Consider the following 17951-nt stretch of genomic DNA (forward strand, 5'->3'; position numbering starts at 1 on the left):
CTTGTTTCACAAATGTTTTCTTTTTCCCTAAAATAAACCATACCGTGTAGGCATAGTAAAAATTTTAATTTTAACCTAAAAGAAATGCATTAAAAATTTTCCACAGCTTTCTATTACTTTTGAGTTAAGTTTTCAAGGAACTCTGGCTGTGGGAGGATTCTGAGTATCACTTGCAGATGGCAGGTTCTTCAGCCGGTTTAGCTCATAAATTAGAGGAAAATGAGAAGAAGACATTGTTATGAGAAGTCGGAGTGAAGCTGGTAAAAAGTAGGCATTCATTCATTTTTAAAAAAACATATTGAACACTTACCATATGCCAGGCATTGTTCTAGGCTGTAGCCAAACTATAATGAATAAAACAGCCAGGAATCCCTGTCTAGGGAATTTAGACATCGACTTCTAGAAAAGATAGATAATGAACAAACTATCAAGTATTTAGCAGTGATACATGCAGGGAGGTCTGAGAAGAGCAGATCAGGGCAGTGGTTTCTATTTTCTATGGAGTGGCCAAGGAAGAGCCTCCCCCAGTAAGTTACCGCGTGAACAGAAGTAAGAGACAGAGCCATGTGGATACGTGGGTATCAGTGTTTCAGACGAGGGGATAGTAAGCGCAAAGACCCTGAGGTGGAAACATTGAAAGAAGAGCAAAGAAATTATTGTTGATTATTGTATTTTATTTTTCCTGGCATTATTGAGATATAATTGACATATAACATTGTATAAATTTAAGGTGTATAATGTGTTGATTTGATACTTACATATTGCAAAATGATTACCACCATAACATTAGCTAATGCCTGCATCACATCACATAATTATTGTTTCTTTTTTGGGAGTGAGAACATTTAAAATTTACTCTTAGCAACTTGCAAGTATATAATGCAGTGTTTTTTATTGTTTGTTTTTTTCTTTCTTTCTTCTTCTTCTTTTTTTTTTTTTTTTTTTTTTTTTGCTTATTTCTGTTTGGGGCAGGTACTGGGGATTGAACCCAGGACCTCGTGCATTCTAAGCACGAGCTCTACCACTGAGCTATACCCCACAACAATACAGTCTTATTAACTATAATCACCATGCTGCATATTAGACCCACGGAAATTATTCATCTAACTGGAAGTTTGTAGTTTTCAACCAGCATCTCTCCATTTCCCCAATCTCCCACCCCCTGGTGTCGGCAGCCTTAAGTGAGCAAGCCGCCGGGCCCAGGCCAAAGTTCACAACAGCTTGCACCTGCTAAGGGGTAAATGTACGCATGCGCCAGCCGCGTGACCACCACGCATGCGCCAGTAGCGTGAGTCAGCATCATGAACAATTCGCATGTGCGGGCAGGAACATATAGAAAAAAGGACAAGTGTGCCACGCCGGCGGCGAGCCGTCTTGTTGAACTAGAAGAACGTGCTCAGCGCCGCCGCCCGCCCGCAGGCGCCACCCGCTTGTACGGCAATGAAGTGCTGTTTCGCTCCGTGCCGCGCATTACGTCGGCTCCCCCGCGCCTTCTTCCAGTCCGGGCGGCTCACCTCTTCGGATCCCTCTTCGGCCCCTCTCGGCTGACACCTGGTAACCACAGTTCTAGTCTCCTTCTGTGAATTAGGCTTGTTTAGATTCCACATATGAGTGATATCATACAGTATTTATCTTTCTCTCTTATTTCTCTTAGCATAATGCCCTCAGGGTCATCCGTGTGGTCACAAATAGTAAGATGTCCTTATGTTCCCATGACTGAATGATATTCCATTGTATATATGTGTGTGTGTGCGTGTGCATATATGTGTGTGTGTATGACATCTTAATCAGTGCATCCACTGATGGACCGTAGGTTGTTTCCGTGTCTTGGCTATTGTGAATAATGCTGCAATAAATATGGGAGTGCAGATATGTCTTTGATATCCTGTTTCATTTCCTTTGTATATATACCTAAATGTGCAATTGCTGGGAAGAAATAGTTCTCAGTGAAGTAGGGAGAGAAAACAGGACAGAAATAGGAAATGAGTTCAAAGAGGTGGTGAGGTCAAGACTACAGTCTAATATTTGAGAAATAATGTTTTTATTCTGAGCGAGATGAGGATCCTCTGGGTTTGGGGAACAGAGAAGAGATCTGACTTTAGTTTGAAAGGATCACTCTGGCTGCTGAGGGTGAGGAAGGGAATAAGAGGAAGAGAGACCAGTTAGGAGGCCACGAAAATAAACCTAATGAGGGATGATGGTAGCACTTGACATGGAGAAGGGGCCAGGCTGTGAATATATTTTGAGGGTAAATCTGTAGAGTGCAGGTAAGGGGGAAGTGTGGTGTGAGGGAAAGGGAGGGGTCAAAGATAAAACCAAGGATTTTAACCTGAGCAACTGAAGGAAAGGAGGTGATATTTACCCGGATGCATGAATGCAGAGACAGGGTAGGTCTGGGGAAGAAAATGAGGATTGTGGCTTTGGACATGTTAAGATTGCATTGCCTAGTGGATACTCAAGTAGCAAAGTCAAATAGGCAGTTGGATGTAGAAGTATGGACTTTAGAGCTGGAAATGTAAGTTGAGAGTCATCTTATATCTGTTTCCTGGTGAGCCTCAATATTTAGAGATCGGAGAAAAAAAAGGGAAATTAGCAAAAGAAGCTCAGGAAAGGCCAGTGAGAGAGGGAGAGAATCAAAGGAGAGTAGCAACCTGGGACTCACGTGAAGAAAGTGTTTCCAGACAGAGAGTAAAATTGCAGCTCATAGGGAGAAAACATAAAACTGGAAATTGCCTGTTGGATGTAGCAATGCAGAGAGGTCTTTGATAACTTTGACAAGAGTTTTCGCAGTGACATAGTGAACATGAAACTGATTGGAGTGAGCTCAAGAGTGACGGGGTGAACGAAGGCAGAGACCACAAGTATAGTCACACTTGAAGAAAGGCGTCTGTAAGAGGAGAAGTTAAATGGAACCGCGGTGGAGGGGAAGGATCATGAGCCGAGAAAACTGTTTTTAACTTTTATTTTTCTACTTTTAAAATTTTATGAAAATATATTTGATACATAACCTGGTATAAATTTAAGGTATGCAAAGGAAAGTTTTATTTTTTTTAAATGGTAGAAATTATAAAATATATCTAGGCTGACAGGAAAAAACAAATAGGAGAAATTCCTGATGCAGGAGTCAGGACGATTGCTGAACGACACTCTCAAGTAGGTGAGAGGACGTGGGGATGCAGCTCTGGGGAGCACTGCCTTCTGTAGAACCGCAGACAGCGACAAGAGGGGAGGAGGATGGGGGCCCAGAGACAGATGGATTTGAAGATGTCGTGGAACATGTTCTCATTGCTCCTGAGAACTTCTAATGTCTCAGGGAACTAAAATGCAAGGTCATCAGGAGAGAGTGAAAAGAGGGGAGGAGATGTGAAGAGTCTGAGGGAAGAGGGGAAGGGATGACTGGGGACAGTAGGAACGTGCGTGCACTAGAGAGATGTGGGAGGGTTGCTGCTGGCGAATTTCAGCAGGGTTCTGTGTTTTCCCCTAGCTCCCCCAGGTATAGGAGTTTGAAACTCATCACAGTAATTGGAGCTATAATATTTTTAAAATTTGTAAAGATACTGTCTCTTTCTGGATCATAATCAAGTATTATAAATGAAGCCCTTAATGGGGTCCACTCTCTGGGAACATTTGCACTTTCAATGGTAGGGAAAACCGTTACCCAACACCTGGGAATTTAACAGTGGAATTTCAGGCTTCAGTACTAGAGTTGGTGAGGAAATGTTACAGGAGAATGGGCACAATGGCTGTTCCTCTAATAACAGTATATTGTTGTCAATCGATGCGTGAATTTGGACCTTTATAAATAAGCAGTTATAATTTCACATATTTACTTCTGTCAGAGGCTATTCATTAATGTCTGGGTGAGAATGCCACATAGCTCCAGAACAAGAAAAGACCAGGAACAAGAAAAAGGTTTAAGGGGGCAGCGTGGCTGTAAACCTTCTTTGTTGCTGACCTGTGGTTGTCTTTTAAGGCTGTGATTCATTTCCAGGGTTCTTCACCAGAGTGAATAATAAGCACCACAGAGATTTCCAATATTTTCTTTTTTTTAGTCCTTTGGCCCATTATTACGACGCTAAACTTAGACATCTTTGGAAAACGAGAGCACAGTGGTGTCCTCATAGCACAAGATGCTAACTCCAGTCACCCCTTCCATTTAATAAAGACAAGGGAGATGTCTCTCTTAAGTGGCAGGGCTAACCTTATAATCTGTCATGGCTCTGCTAAAGCAAGGAAATTCTGAGCAAACTTCTGACACATTTTTCTAGACTTCTGGAAAAACAGTATATAAAGAAGCAAGAGAGCCTGTCATAAAATGAAGACAGCTTACTGACCTGTCTTTCTCCTTTATTGGAAAGGCTGTTTTATAAGAAGCTCTATTTTATTTTCAAGTATTTCAGAGAAGATTGGGAGAGTTTGATTAAACTAGAAAAAAGTTTCATTGATGCTTGAACACCATTGTTTTATTTCAGAGCTCCTGGTGTGGGCATAGGGGTCCAAAGAGAGGTTGATGGGCCTCATAGTGCTTTCTGGTCCAGGTTACAATGGAAATCTTGAATCCTAAGTGGATAATTCCCAAACAGAAACGCAAAGATAAATAATAGGAAATAGAATGCAATGCAAAGGTTTTATTTACTGATACTTTATGTTTGCAATTGGTTGGTTGTTCATCGCTGAGTCATTATTCATCCGTCTACCCTATTAAACTAACATTTATTAAGTATCTACATGGTACCAGACTTCATACTAGATGTTGAGAATATGGAGATGAGTCAGTGATAGTCCTTGACTCCACGCAGCACATGATGTAATCTTCCAATCTAGCCAACGGTTTTGGGTTGAACTGTGTCTCCCTAAAATTTATGTCGACCCAGAATATGGTTTACCAAACCTCAGAGTGTGAACTTATTTGGAAATGTAATTAAGATGAGATCCCACTGTGGCGTCCTTATAAGAGGAAGGAAGGTTATTACAATGCAGATGCACAAAGAGGAAAGGCCTCCGTGTGAAATCCAAGGCAGAGATTAGAGTTCTGCTGCCCCAAGAAATGCCAAGGGCTGCTAACAGTCACTAGATGCTAGAAAGAGACAAGGATACTACCCTCCAGCCTTCAGACACAGCACAGCCCTGCTCGCCCCTTGATTTCAGAGTTCCAGCTTCCTGAACTGTCAGGCAATTGATTTCTGTTGTTTTAAACCGCCCAGTGTGCAGGACGAAATTCGTTAATGTCGGCCCTTGCAAACTGGTACAGATACGCTCCCATTTTGATAGATCTACGCTATTTTCAAATGAGTCTCTTCTCTCACTTTTTCTTTTGTAAAAGCACTCTGTTTAAATGGGGAAAACTTTCAACCAACTGGTCTAGGACTGGTTGACTTGAGATACTCTGTGTAGACCATTTTCTTTTTCTCCCCCCATTAAGAGTTTTGGTCTCCATGTAGGGTGGGTACTTTCTTTTTAAAGTACATCCATGAAACAGTTTGCTTTCATAGTTACAAGTTATTTTGTAGAAAGGTGGGGGTGGGGAGCTAGTAGTAGAGGACTTTGTAGAAGCTGAAGTTTTTTTTTTTTAACCAAACCACAGGTGAATGTCTTATAATTCTTCCCTGAATTTCAAATTTTTTGTGAGAAGCAAATATGGAAGGAAAATGATATCTGGGCTTCTTGAAGTTAAATGAAATTTCTACTTGGCCACGTCTTAATAAACAGAAGCCAGCTAAGCCATATATTTTTTATCTGCACAAAATGAATGGCATTTCAATCAATAGATCCAACAGCAAAGAGCAAGCCCACGGTACTACAGCTGCCAATGTCAAATATAGTAAGTACTCAAGAATACATTGGCAGGGACAAGTTTTGTGCAAATGTTGTTTCATGAAAAGCAAATTCTCATGGTAATTGTTGGTGACCATGGAGATCATGTTCTAAATTAACATTGTACGATTATTGATTTGGAAGGAGGAAATGCATTTATCCTAAAAGCTCATTACCTAGCAACCACGGAGGCAGAGTTACCCAATCAGAAACAGCCTCTCTCATAAAACTACAGAGGTCAAATTACATGTACTGTTGTGTGTGTGTGTGTTTTGTATTCAAAAATAGGTCTGCATAGAATAGAATATTCATGGGCATTACTGTTTAAACCTGTTCAAACTAGATTCTTTTACAAAAGAGGAAAGAGCATAAAAAGATCTGTTATGGTGCTTGGGAAATAGAAAAATGATGAATTACTTGCATAGCTTAGATAACTTGTATTTTTTCTTTAGGGAAGAGCTTTCCTTCCTTCCTTCCTTCCTTCCTTCCTTCCTCCCTCCATTCTTGCTCATTCTCTCTCCCTCTCTCTCTCTCATGACTCACTGAGTATACAATCTTAGGATGTACCTATACAGAACTCGAACCAACACAATCTATTTTCATATGACATTTCTTTTAAAATATTTCCTTCTGAAATATTTTCCTAAGATAATGATGCTCAAGATTAATCAGAAAATCCCAACTGGATGTGAAATGAAATGTGACTGGACTCTTCTGCTCTTCTTGGGCGATGGTCCCGTGAGAGATGCTGTGAGGGGTAATTCAAGTTTACTCATTCAATTCATGAAGTTAAATAGTAATTCACAGGGAAATAATGCTCTTCGATGACAATAAATATGTGTGCATCTACTTTAAGATGCTACTAATTTCCTCTCGTATTTCAATACGATGAAAATACCTTCATGCTACTGTATAGGGGTTTTGGAGGTGGTGGTGACACCTACTTCAAAAATCTGTTATAATAGCCTATCCCATGCAAACCTTGCCTATTTTTTTGAATACTTGCTAAAACGTAAGAATAAATAAAACTTTCACATTAAAACGAGGAGGGTAAAATAGTCAAAGATCTTCACCTTCCTTACGTAGCGTCCCTACATCATTCCTAATGTTTGACTAATTCTGATCACATCTTAAAGGAGAAAATGGTTACTCAACGGAAAAATGTAATTCTACTCTCACAATTTGCAGAGGAATAATAATATGAATCGTGTAACTGTATCCTGAACCCTTCAAATTGGTCATAAATCTCTCAAAAATTCGTTTTTTTTAATCTGTGTAGACTTGTTTTCATCATGCTTAGTGTTAAATCTAGTTACCTGTTGAGTGCCTGCATGAAAGATGAAATGCTTGGAGCATTTGGCATGACTGTTATAGCCATTAGTCATTAAGCTGGTAAAGTTAAACTTATAACCAAGTGACTAATGCATGAGTGCTTTATGCCCCAGTCCCTATTTTCTATCAGTGAGGCGCACTCAGTTCAAGAAGCTCTATGAGTTGGATTATAAATAATATATCTACACATAGACATAACTAGAAACACAATGATGTATATAACTGAAGTTAAGATTCTCAGCTGGCATTAGCAATGCGTTCCATGACTCTTCCACTAACAAACATTTATTGAATGCCTACCAAGGGCCAGAGATTGAGGATCTAGCAGTAAACAAAGCAAACAAAGATCCCTGCCTTTGTGGGACACTAATTCCATAATGACTTTAATTACAACAGTACAAACTAAATATTTGATGAGGATTGTGTATAAGATTGAGCAAGGTAACTGGCTTTTTTATTGAAGTAAATTGTATAGAGTGTCATATACAGTCAGGAAGTAAATAGTTTAGCAAATTTTGATAAGAATATACACAACTGTGTAATTATAAAAGCCATCAAAGCCTAGGACATTTCCATCTCTCCAGAAAGCTCCGTCATGCTCTTTCCTAAAAAGCCCATGTGCCACATCGGGAATCAGTGTTCTGATTTTGGCAACCAAAGATTGCTGCTGCTTTTTCTTAGATTTCATGGAAATAGAATTACAGAGCATGCACTATTGTGTCCTGCTGCTTTCACACGGCTTAAGGGGTGTGAGATTCATTCGTGTTGTTGTATCAGCAGTACGTTCCTTTTTATTGCTGAGTATCGTTTCATTGTATGGATGTACCTCAACTTGTCTATTCAGTCAAATACTAATGGACATTTGGGTTGTTTCCAGTTTTAGGTTCTTAGGAACACAATCTATAACTTGAACGATCTGGTATAATCCTTTTCTATACAATATGTTGTATATATGTGATATATGTATACATGCTATATGTATATATATAGCAAAATATTTTTGAGCAAAAGTTTTAAAATTTGATGAAGCCAATTTGAAAATTTTTTTTTCTTTTATGATCAGTGATTTTTGTCTCACCTTTACAAAAACTTTACCTCCTCAAGAGCCACAAAGATACTCTATGTTTTCCTCTATAAGCTTTAAAGTTTTATCTTTTGGTTTTAGGCCTATGACCCATTTCAAGTGAAGTTTTCTGTGAGGTAGAGGTTGAGATTTTTTTTTTCCATGTATGTTTCCAGTAATTATTACATCAATTTTTGAAAAGACTATATTTTTCTGTTGAATTGCCTTGGAGCATTTGTTAAAAATCAGTTGATTGTGTATGTTTCTGGACTATTTCTGAACTCTATTCTGTTTCACTGATCTATTTTTCAGTATTTATGAAATACAATACAATTTATAATAAAATTTGAAATTAGACATTGCGAGTCCAAATTTTTTTCTTCCTTTTTCAAAGCTGTTTTAGACATTCTCAGCTCTTTCCACATAAATGTTAGAATTACTTTTGTGATTTCTAACTTAAACAGCTTGTTGAGGTTTGGTTGAAATGATGTGGAATCAATTTAACATAATTGAGTTGTGTTGATCAATTTAAAGAGAAGTGATATCTTATCAATATTTAGTCTTCCACAGACATAGTATATTTCACCATTTCTTTAGGTCTTCAATTGCTCTCAGAAATGATATATAGTCTTAAATTTTGTTAAACTTATTCCTGAGTATTTTATCTTTTTTTGAAGCCATTTTAAATAGAATCATTTTAAATTTTATTATTTGCTGTTGATATATGAAAATTTAATTGAATTTTCTATATTGACTGTATCCTGAGGGCCTGCTAAATTTACTTATTAGCTCTGTTTTACAAAAATCTTAGAATTTTTTAATGTAAATAGATACTATAATTTCTGAAAATAAAGACAATTTGTAATGAGATTTTCAGTCTTATTAATTAAGTGTTATTGAGGATCAAAATTACTCATAATGTGAGTATAAAAATAAACCACCAAGCCCTCATCATTTTAAGGTTATGTGTTGAGTATGAGATGGTTTTTTTGTATCTATTAGCATATACCAGTGCTTTCCATTAGAAATACAATGTGAAAAAATTTTCTAGTAGCCACACTCTAAAAAGTAAACAGAAATGGATACAATTAATTTAATATTATATTTCACTTAACTCAACATATCTGAAAATTATCATTTCAACATATAATAATTATAAAAATTATGAGATATTTTTTAGTCTTGTCTTTGGTACTCAGTCTTTGAAATCCAGTATGTTTCACACTTACAGCACATCTCAGTTTGGATCAGCCACATTTCCAGTGCCCAACAGCCACATGTGACTGATGGCTTTCATATTGAACAGTACAGATCTACAGGGTAAAAGACAAGTATATAAACAAATAACGTGTAGCTGAATAACTGTCTGTTTTGTCCTTCTACAAATGCACAGATGCTAACAAGACAACTTTGAAAAATTACTTTCTTAAGGCAATATTGCACACTTTTCAGTCCAAGTACTATTTTAGGGAGGTGATAGCAATGGTTAAGAGGCCAAGCTCTGAGCTAGGTTACCTGTTTTCTATCCTGCCTCCATCACTTACTGTGTGACTTGGACAAGGTCCTTATTCTCTTTTCGTCTTGGGTAAGTTACACACAATCCAACAATGTGAGGCACATAGTGAGCATCCAAGGAGTGTTAGCTCTGAGTATTTCACTCTGCGTGTGTGCATTTGGAAACACCTTACATGTAGCCTGGATGAAAAATGGATCAAGTGGCAAGTCACGTCCATTTATGTCCCTTTTGGTTGGTCTCGTGGTTAAACCGAGCCACATATATCAGGTTGATGTATTAAAGTGGAATCATTTGAAAGCGTGACACTTACAAAGAAAAATCATGAGGAAAGTGTCTGTGGAACTAACCAGAGATAGCCACCTACCTGGGCCAGCCAAGAGAGGTTCCATCTAGGGATCTCAAAATCGCTCTGTATTTAGGGCTGAATGGACTTTTCAGACATTTTTTTTTGTAGATGTATTTGCTCTAATTTCGGTTTCTGGTCCCAGGCTGCCAGTAACTTCTGCTGGTTCTGTTGGCATCTGACAGCTCTCTGGCTCAGTAACTTAAATCAAATTACCTTTTTCTCTTTGTTTTAATAACTATTCTCTCCTAGCCTCCTCCCTGGAAGTCAGAGAGAGGACAGAAGGGAAAAAAGAAGTCCCTCGGAGGCAAAGTCTTGGATTTTTGAAAGAATCTATTTTGAACTCACTTTAAAATCCATTCATTTTGATGAATATAATCTAGTACGTGTCTGGAGCCAGCCCAGTAAATTTGTGAAGATTCTCGGCCTCATCTCGGTGCTCTCAGAGAGACAATAATTCTGCAGTGCGGCAGCATAATGAGATTTATTTGCACAACTTTCATGAGTGTATCTATAGCATTTGCTTGTGGGGGAGAAGGGTTATTCAAGTGCTATCATCTGACTTTCCGCTTTCCGTAAATGTTTGCTATTTGAGATATTTTTCTGTGTATGTGTCTCTTAGAGTTTCTTTGCTTTGTGATGTGTTCTCCTCTTGGGAGGCTGGCAGTATAAGTGGCTGAGAAAAAAAAGCTAATAAATCTGAGGTTAATAGGGCTCTAGACAGCAAAGTACACAGAATAAGGAGTCTCACTAGCTGCAGAGTATGGTTGAAGATGGAACTGTCAACAGAAAGTCTGATTATTGCAAAGGGCAGGGCAAAGCTCAGAAAAATTCCAGATCAGTTTTCAGTTCACTGAAGTCATCGCTCGCATCAGCATATACCTCTCCCCCGGGATCTGAAGTTGGAGAGAAAGCCGTCAAGGGAGGAGACAGCCCTGCGGGGTTTCAGCTCCGCCTGGATTTGGAGGTAGTTCAGGCGGATGGAATACCTGAGGGGCAGAATACACAGGCGTGGAGAGCGCTCACACTCAGACGCATCATGCACTTTAAATGTGTGTATACAGAACCGCATGGCGAAACCTCAAGCATTTTGTGATAATTTGCCATTCACATTGCTTTTGAAGCTCAATGATCAGTTCACTCCCCACCTGCAGGGAAATCAGGTGCATTTGAACAGTGGCCGCTGTGGTTACACAGCAGAGCTGGGGTGGCGCTGTGGGCAGGGATTCCAGTCACACAGACCCTTAGGCAGGGGCTTGGCTGGGTGTGGGGGCCGTGAGTGCTGACACCTGACTGTCTTGGCGGCCACCATTTCTGTGTCCTCAGAGAGTCCCTCTGGTGGGGTGAGGAGATATGTTGCTGTGGTTGTGGAGGTGACTTGCTGGTGGGGAGGGCGCGGCTTTTCTCTGAGATGTGAGCACCGGATCTGTGGTAGGGCTGGAGAACAGATGCCGTATGGCCTCTAACATGTAAAAAGAAGGGGCTGAGATACCGTGCATTTGAGGAGTGAAATAGGGAAAGGCGGCTTACACGCGCATCTGACAGAGGGATGCAATTGTCAAAGAAACTGGGGTGTCTCCGATTTGCAACACAGGCATTGGTTTCTCTCAAAATCAAGTCAGCCACCTCTTGGAATGTGTGTATTTCTTACATTAAAGAAAGAAAAGGATCTCACATAAAAACTGTATGTCAGGAATGAGGATGAACTGAGGCTTCCATGTAAATTGTAATATTTCCTGAGTAGGTAATTTGTGCCAAATTTATTTCTGGGTCCAACAGAGGGGTCTAAACAAGAAGGGGTCAATCTCATCCAGCAACAACGCACTAACTCCTCCTGAAGTCCAGCCTGTATGAGGCACTGGTCCCTGCGGGTCGGGGAGAGCAGAGGGAGCGATGTTCCAGAGTCCTTGGGGGTGTTTGCCAGTCACGTATTCACTGCTGCAGAGACCTGAGAGAGAGAGAGAGGACGGGAGGGGAGCGGGGAGAGCATTGCTGAGAGAGTAAACCCGCAGCTCCTGAGAGCTCTCTGCCCTCTCACGGAGCCTGTCAGGGGTTCTCGCCCTTGAATTCATTGAAATACAGCAAAATACAAGTGTTTTCTTGGAATCCATTCCCTCTTCTGGCTTATGCCAGTTTGAACGCATATCTGTAATTTTTTGAGGGAGCCCAGACGTATTTAAAATTAAGCAAAGGAAAATGAAGACGTGTTAAACTGATGTAGAAATAATCCTTTCTCTCCTAATTCTCACCTTTCTGCATTTGTGGGTATGTTATTCCTGATACTCATACTTCTCCATTTGATTGAAGCTGAGTTGATTTACCATGTTGTGTTAGTTTCTGGCCTACAGCATAGTGGTTCAGTTACACGTATGCACACATATCCTTTTTCATAATAGGCTTTAAAAGATACTCAGCGTAGTTCCCTGGGCTATACATCAGGACCTTATTGTTTATCTACTTTCTTTAGAGTAGTTTGTATCTGCTAATCCCAGACTCCCAATTTACCCCTCCCCCACTAATACTCATATTTTTTGAGTTACCCAGTGCACCCCTCTCTTTTCTCTACCCTCTCTCCCTTTGTAATTTTATCGAATTTGCCGTAACAATGATTTCAATGTAAACGAGTCCCAATTTTTTTTCATTTTTGCCTTTTATGCATATTATGCTGTGATAAAATTGGACTACCCACTACATGACAGGAATCTGTTTTGCACATGGTTAGTGTATTAGTTATGTCTCGGCTAATACAGTGTTTCCTATGTAAACCGTGGCCTTTCCTATTTCAGTCTCTAGGTGGCCAGGACCTCCCCATCTCAGTGTGTTTAATGCTGTATGTTCATCCCTCTCCTCCCCTCCCTTTCAAGCCCACCCACCCTGGGAAGTAACGTCTCTCTCTCTGAACCTCCCACGCCATTCTGAGTACTTCGCACGTGCTGACTTACTCAGCACTAACCATGACCCTGTGATGTATACAGTGCGATAAGCAGCACTGTTTTACAGATGAGGAAATTAAGGCGTAATAATCACATGACTTTCTCAATTTCATACTCTTCATAAATATCAGACCCAGGATTCAAATCTAGACAGTCTGGTTCTAAGGTCCATGTTTTTAACCCTTTTTCTGTAGCGCCTAAATATCGTCAGGGCATTCTATCTGATGTTAAAGGTGTTGATGGCAGCTTCCTTTCCTGCTCTGATCTTCTTGAGGGTAGAGCAGCTGTCTGTCGCTCTTTGATTCCCCCAGTTGCCTAGCAGGGTGCCTTACACATTCAGAAACTCGGTAAATACTGGGTGAAGGATTGATTCTCTTATTTTGTTACTGCATCACTTTCTGTGGTTTGGCTGTCTCTAATTTTAACCAAACAGCATATTAGTTGGTGGTCAATATGTTGATTTATCAAAAGCCTTATTAAGAGCAGAGTAAGCCATCTCCTTGCATTTTCACGTCCCCTCTCACCTCTTCCTGGCTGAAGAGGAAAGTGGAATAGGTTTGACATGACAAATTTTGTGAGCTGCTTTTAAACAACTTAGTAACCTCCAGGATTTTACAAATTGATCTTTTTCTTAATGAATCACCCCAGAAACTTTCAGTTTTGAGAGTCAGACCAACTGCTCCATAATTCATGAGTTAGCCTTTGTGTCCTTCTTGTAATGCAGGATGAACTGATTAATTTTTTGGACATTTTGGCAAATCTGATCTGGATGACTAAGTCCCTGGCCTATTTTAAATCCTATTTCTTAAGTCCTGTGGTAGGAATTATATTATGTCTCTGACAATAGTAGCCTTTGTAATGAGAACTGAAACAAAACAGGTATTAAGCATGCTCATATTAGCCAACCATTATTCATTTCTCTTCTTACTACGATGAGTGTCTGCCCTTTGTTTGGATTGCATTTGAAATATATTTCCTGGTTGCTAAATGTTACAGCCCTCCTGCTAAGCTGATTTTGTGTATCACAAGTGTACGCATAGTTTGAGGCTTCGGATGATAGAATGTGGATTCATTTATTTTTTGAAGGTTAAAGTTGGGGGATTATTTATTGCAGCAGCCCATCCCATACAAGCATGACCTTTACCTTGCTCATGAAGAAGGGCTGGCCACACAGACAACAGTCTACTTAATCTTACTTTATTCTGCCATGCAAGTGTCTGGGAAAAATTCTGAAGCTAATGATGTAGTCAAAATAAACGAATCTGTAACAGCTGAAGACATTTTCCTCTCGCCAGAAGACTGTAGTTCCAACAGCTTTAAAGGAGGCATTTATTTCTTCATTCATCCATTTTTTTCCAACAAATATTTATTGACATTCTATCAGGTGCCTGGTCAGGTGCCAAGTCAGGAGGAGCAGATGAAGATGAGTGAGAACTGACCCCTGCCCTTGAGGAGTTTAGTCCGGTGGGAGGACACTGCCAAGTTGTGTATCAGCAAAAATATTGGATGTTTACAGAAGGAAGAGTGATTAACTTCCCATGGGACTCAGAGAAGGTGACTTTTGAACCAGGTCTTCATGGCTAAGTGTGTGAATCAGAGAGAAAGGAGAGGAAAAAGAGGTTGGATATGAAAGAGAAATAAAGGAATGGGGATGAAAAGGAGAGTCAGGCTCTGATGGGGAGAGGCGAAGTGTGGTTCGTGTAAGGGTCACGTCATATTCTGAAGGTAAGAGAGAGAGTCCGAAGGCTTTGAGACACGAAAGTGACATGCTTGTACTTTTTTGTAGGAAGATCACTTTGGGGTCAGGTGGGGGACAATTCAGAGAGAGGATAATCAGAAGCTGCCTATAAATACTGAATGACATGGCTCAGGATTTGATTTTCTGAAGCTGTCCATAGAAAAAACTCAACCCTAGTGGAGAGAAGTATTTTATTGTTAATGACCATATATTGATAACTGTTAATGATTTATTTGCCCTATAGCAAAGGAATTAGCTCTGGCAAGACTTTACTGATCTCTGAACTCAAAATCCCCATTATTTCTCCAACCCAGTGCACATAGCTGAAATTCAACCCAGCACTTGGTGTTTAAGCAAGTTCAAGTTCATTTGTGAGCCGTTTGTACAGCAGGATTTGGACAAAACTGTTATACACACTTGGCAGGAAAATGGCCTTAACAGTAATTGTGGAACCCAAACTTTCTCTCCTGATTAGAGCAGAATCAAATTTCATTAAATAGGTTATGAGACTGATTATGGGGCTGGGGATTCTGTGGAGCTGATGGCAATGGTGTCTGCAGGCCTAACACAGAGCCCCACGTCCAGTCAACGGCCAAGATATTAATCAATGGTGATGGTGATGACTGTGATGCTGTCCTGCAAACGAGCCTTGAGACAATTAGCTGTCTTAGCCACATCCATGGAAATGAATATTTTCTTGAATCATGAAGAACTGTACTTTTTTACCCAAGGGGTCTCAGATTCCATATTCATAAAAGAAGAATCTTGCCATTCAGGGTATATTTGAATAGCCTGATGGATTCATAAAAGAATTAGGGTATGTTATGATATCATGGGATGAGGAAAAGTAAGAAAATACTCACAAAAAATAAGAAGAGAGTCCTTCTTTAACATCTTATGTACCAATAAGTCTTCTAAAGTGTTTTAAAAAAAAACATAATGAACATATGTTGCAGAAATCCACGTGTCCACAGTGAATTAAAACTCTAGAAAAATATCATGATATTTAGCTTAATCAGACTCAGCCCAGGAAGAAGGGGAAGGAATTCTGCAGGTAGAACCGTGATCATTTGACATCTGGGTAGTGGCAGGTAGTAATGACAAGGCCAGAGCTGCTCCACATGTGATAAAGTTGAAGTCCATCTACTGAGTCGTGTCCAAAGACCTAAGTTCAAGACCTGCCTCCGCCACGTGGTGGCTCTGAGGCTGTGGGAAGTTGACTTAAGCGGTATGTGCCTTAGTTTTCCTATGTGTAAAATGAGCAAATTCAGTCATATCCCCTCTGAGATGCCTCCTAGTTCTAATATTCTTTAATTCTATGAATTCGTGTCCCTGTCTGAAGGCCCGTGTTTCAGGGGTTTGATGAATCCAGCAAAGTGGTTGGTTTACCAGACTCTGTCGATGGGCTGCTGGGGCCGTGGGCTAAGCAGCGATGTCGATGAGACAGTGAAAGGAAGGACTTTGTCTACATTCTTTCACGCTTGGAGCTAATCTCTATCTACCTCGGCTTCCACAAACCAATTATTAAGGTGGGGTTGCTGAAGGAAGACTCTATCTGCTCACCGGAGTGGGTCCACCAAAGATACAGGAGAAGGATGCAAGGCTGAGGTGTTCTGGCCTCTCCTGGGGTGCCCAGGCAGTGCCACCCGACAATGGTTACATCGACTAGCTTGGTGACTCAGGCAAGCTGCTTGATTTCTCCATCTGTTGGAGCCACGTTTTCCTCCCTTGAAAGCTGGGCTAAGGACACCACCAATCTCATGCAGCAGGATTCAGAGGCATAGTCTAAAAGGTAGAATCGAGTGGTGCCAGAGCCCGGCACTGTGAGCCTCAGACACTTGGTCTCACTTGTTTCTCAAAGGCAGTAGAGGGGTTGTTGAGTAGAAAGACTGAGGTAGTAGAGAGGGAGGAGAGAGGGACACCAGAAACAACATTTTTATAGCTTTGTAGCTTTGCCTAGGGCTGGCCTTTGTCCCACCATTTGCCTCAGTTTTCTCATATTTCAAAGGCACCCTGCTATTGTAGGTGTGACCTTTGAGTTTCCAGAGGAACACAATGAAACAAGGGAAGGTTAGTGCAAGTAGATTAGCGGCTAAACAGAAATGTGGCTTTTGCATTTTATCTTCACATCAGTGTGTTCTACTTTAAATTTCTCTATTCCCCACCCCCCATTTCAGCTTGGTGGAAATCGGTTGCTTTCCTTATGTTCAGTTAGTGAATTTCTTTTGTAGGAAAAAGAGCTTTTTAAAAAAATCTACTGTAATGACCAGAGCACACGTGAATTCTTTCTATAAATTCACTTGAATTTTTACCCTGGATGTTGTAGATGAGATGTAAGAAGAAATTTAACATCCCTGAGAGAAGCCATAGGCTCCTCTTTCTATTAATTTTAGATCCACGCCTAAAATCAATTTGTCTTTTGCTTCCATAGAGGGCAGTCTAAGATAAATCGCATTTAAAGTAAAGCAGGGGTGAGTTGGAAGTCATAGGCTAGACCTGGCTCAGACAAAGATTTTTGAGACGCTGTGGTGTATTATCTAGAATGACGGTGAGAGTGTCTTCTGTTGAGAATTTTCTAAGCAGGCTGGCTTCCTCCCCGTCTGTATTACATTCAGGGCAGTGATAGCTGAAGAGTTTGAGAGTGCGTGTGCGTGTGTGTGTGTGTGTGTGTGTGTTGGTGGCAGGGGGTGGGGACGTCGGTGGTGAGGGTGTGTTTCCAAAGCTCTTTCCAGCCCAATCCTTCAGAGCCTAATACCAAGGGAAAGAAAATTTCACAAAGAGACTTTATCATTAGAGCCAACTTAATGACAAAGAGCAATTAAGCATTTCTATGGCGGGTAGGATTCTGTGTCTGTTAGCTATTATTAAACTTATTGAGTTTTTGAAGGGATTTATCTCTTGTTGCCTCTCTTTGCCTTTGGCTCAATAGGGCAATGAAATCCGAATTGCTTGCCTGTGACAACATGGGGCGTTGCCACAGGATGAAAGATGTTACCAATTTAGCCTGCGACCACTTCAAAATGGAGAGGAGGAGCAGATGGGCTGGCGCTGGAAAATTCCCCTACTTGCTAAATCAAAATAACTCATGAAATACCAACGATGGAAGGTGATTTTTAAAAATTAACCAAATACAAATCAATTTTTTGTTTCTTTGCTATGTTTTCTAAACAACAAATTTATGTTTGACCTGGAATCAATTAAAGACCATTTGT

General features: G+C 40.3%; 1 non-coding gene across 1 annotated transcript; it reads right to left on the reverse strand.

The window, feature by feature from the left end:
• Positions 1-963: 963 nt before the first annotated feature.
• TRNAS-AGA (transfer RNA serine (anticodon AGA)) lies at positions 964-1039 on the reverse strand. Its single transcript has one exon. It is a non-coding gene; the product is annotated as a tRNA-Ser (tRNA).
• Between the last annotated feature and the right edge of the window lie 16912 nt (positions 1040-17951).

Source organism: Camelus bactrianus, chromosome 9 (genome assembly GCF_048773025.1).
Source record: "Camelus bactrianus isolate YW-2024 breed Bactrian camel chromosome 9, ASM4877302v1, whole genome shotgun sequence".
In the NCBI taxonomy this organism is placed as follows: domain Eukaryota; kingdom Metazoa; phylum Chordata; class Mammalia; order Artiodactyla; family Camelidae; genus Camelus; species Camelus bactrianus.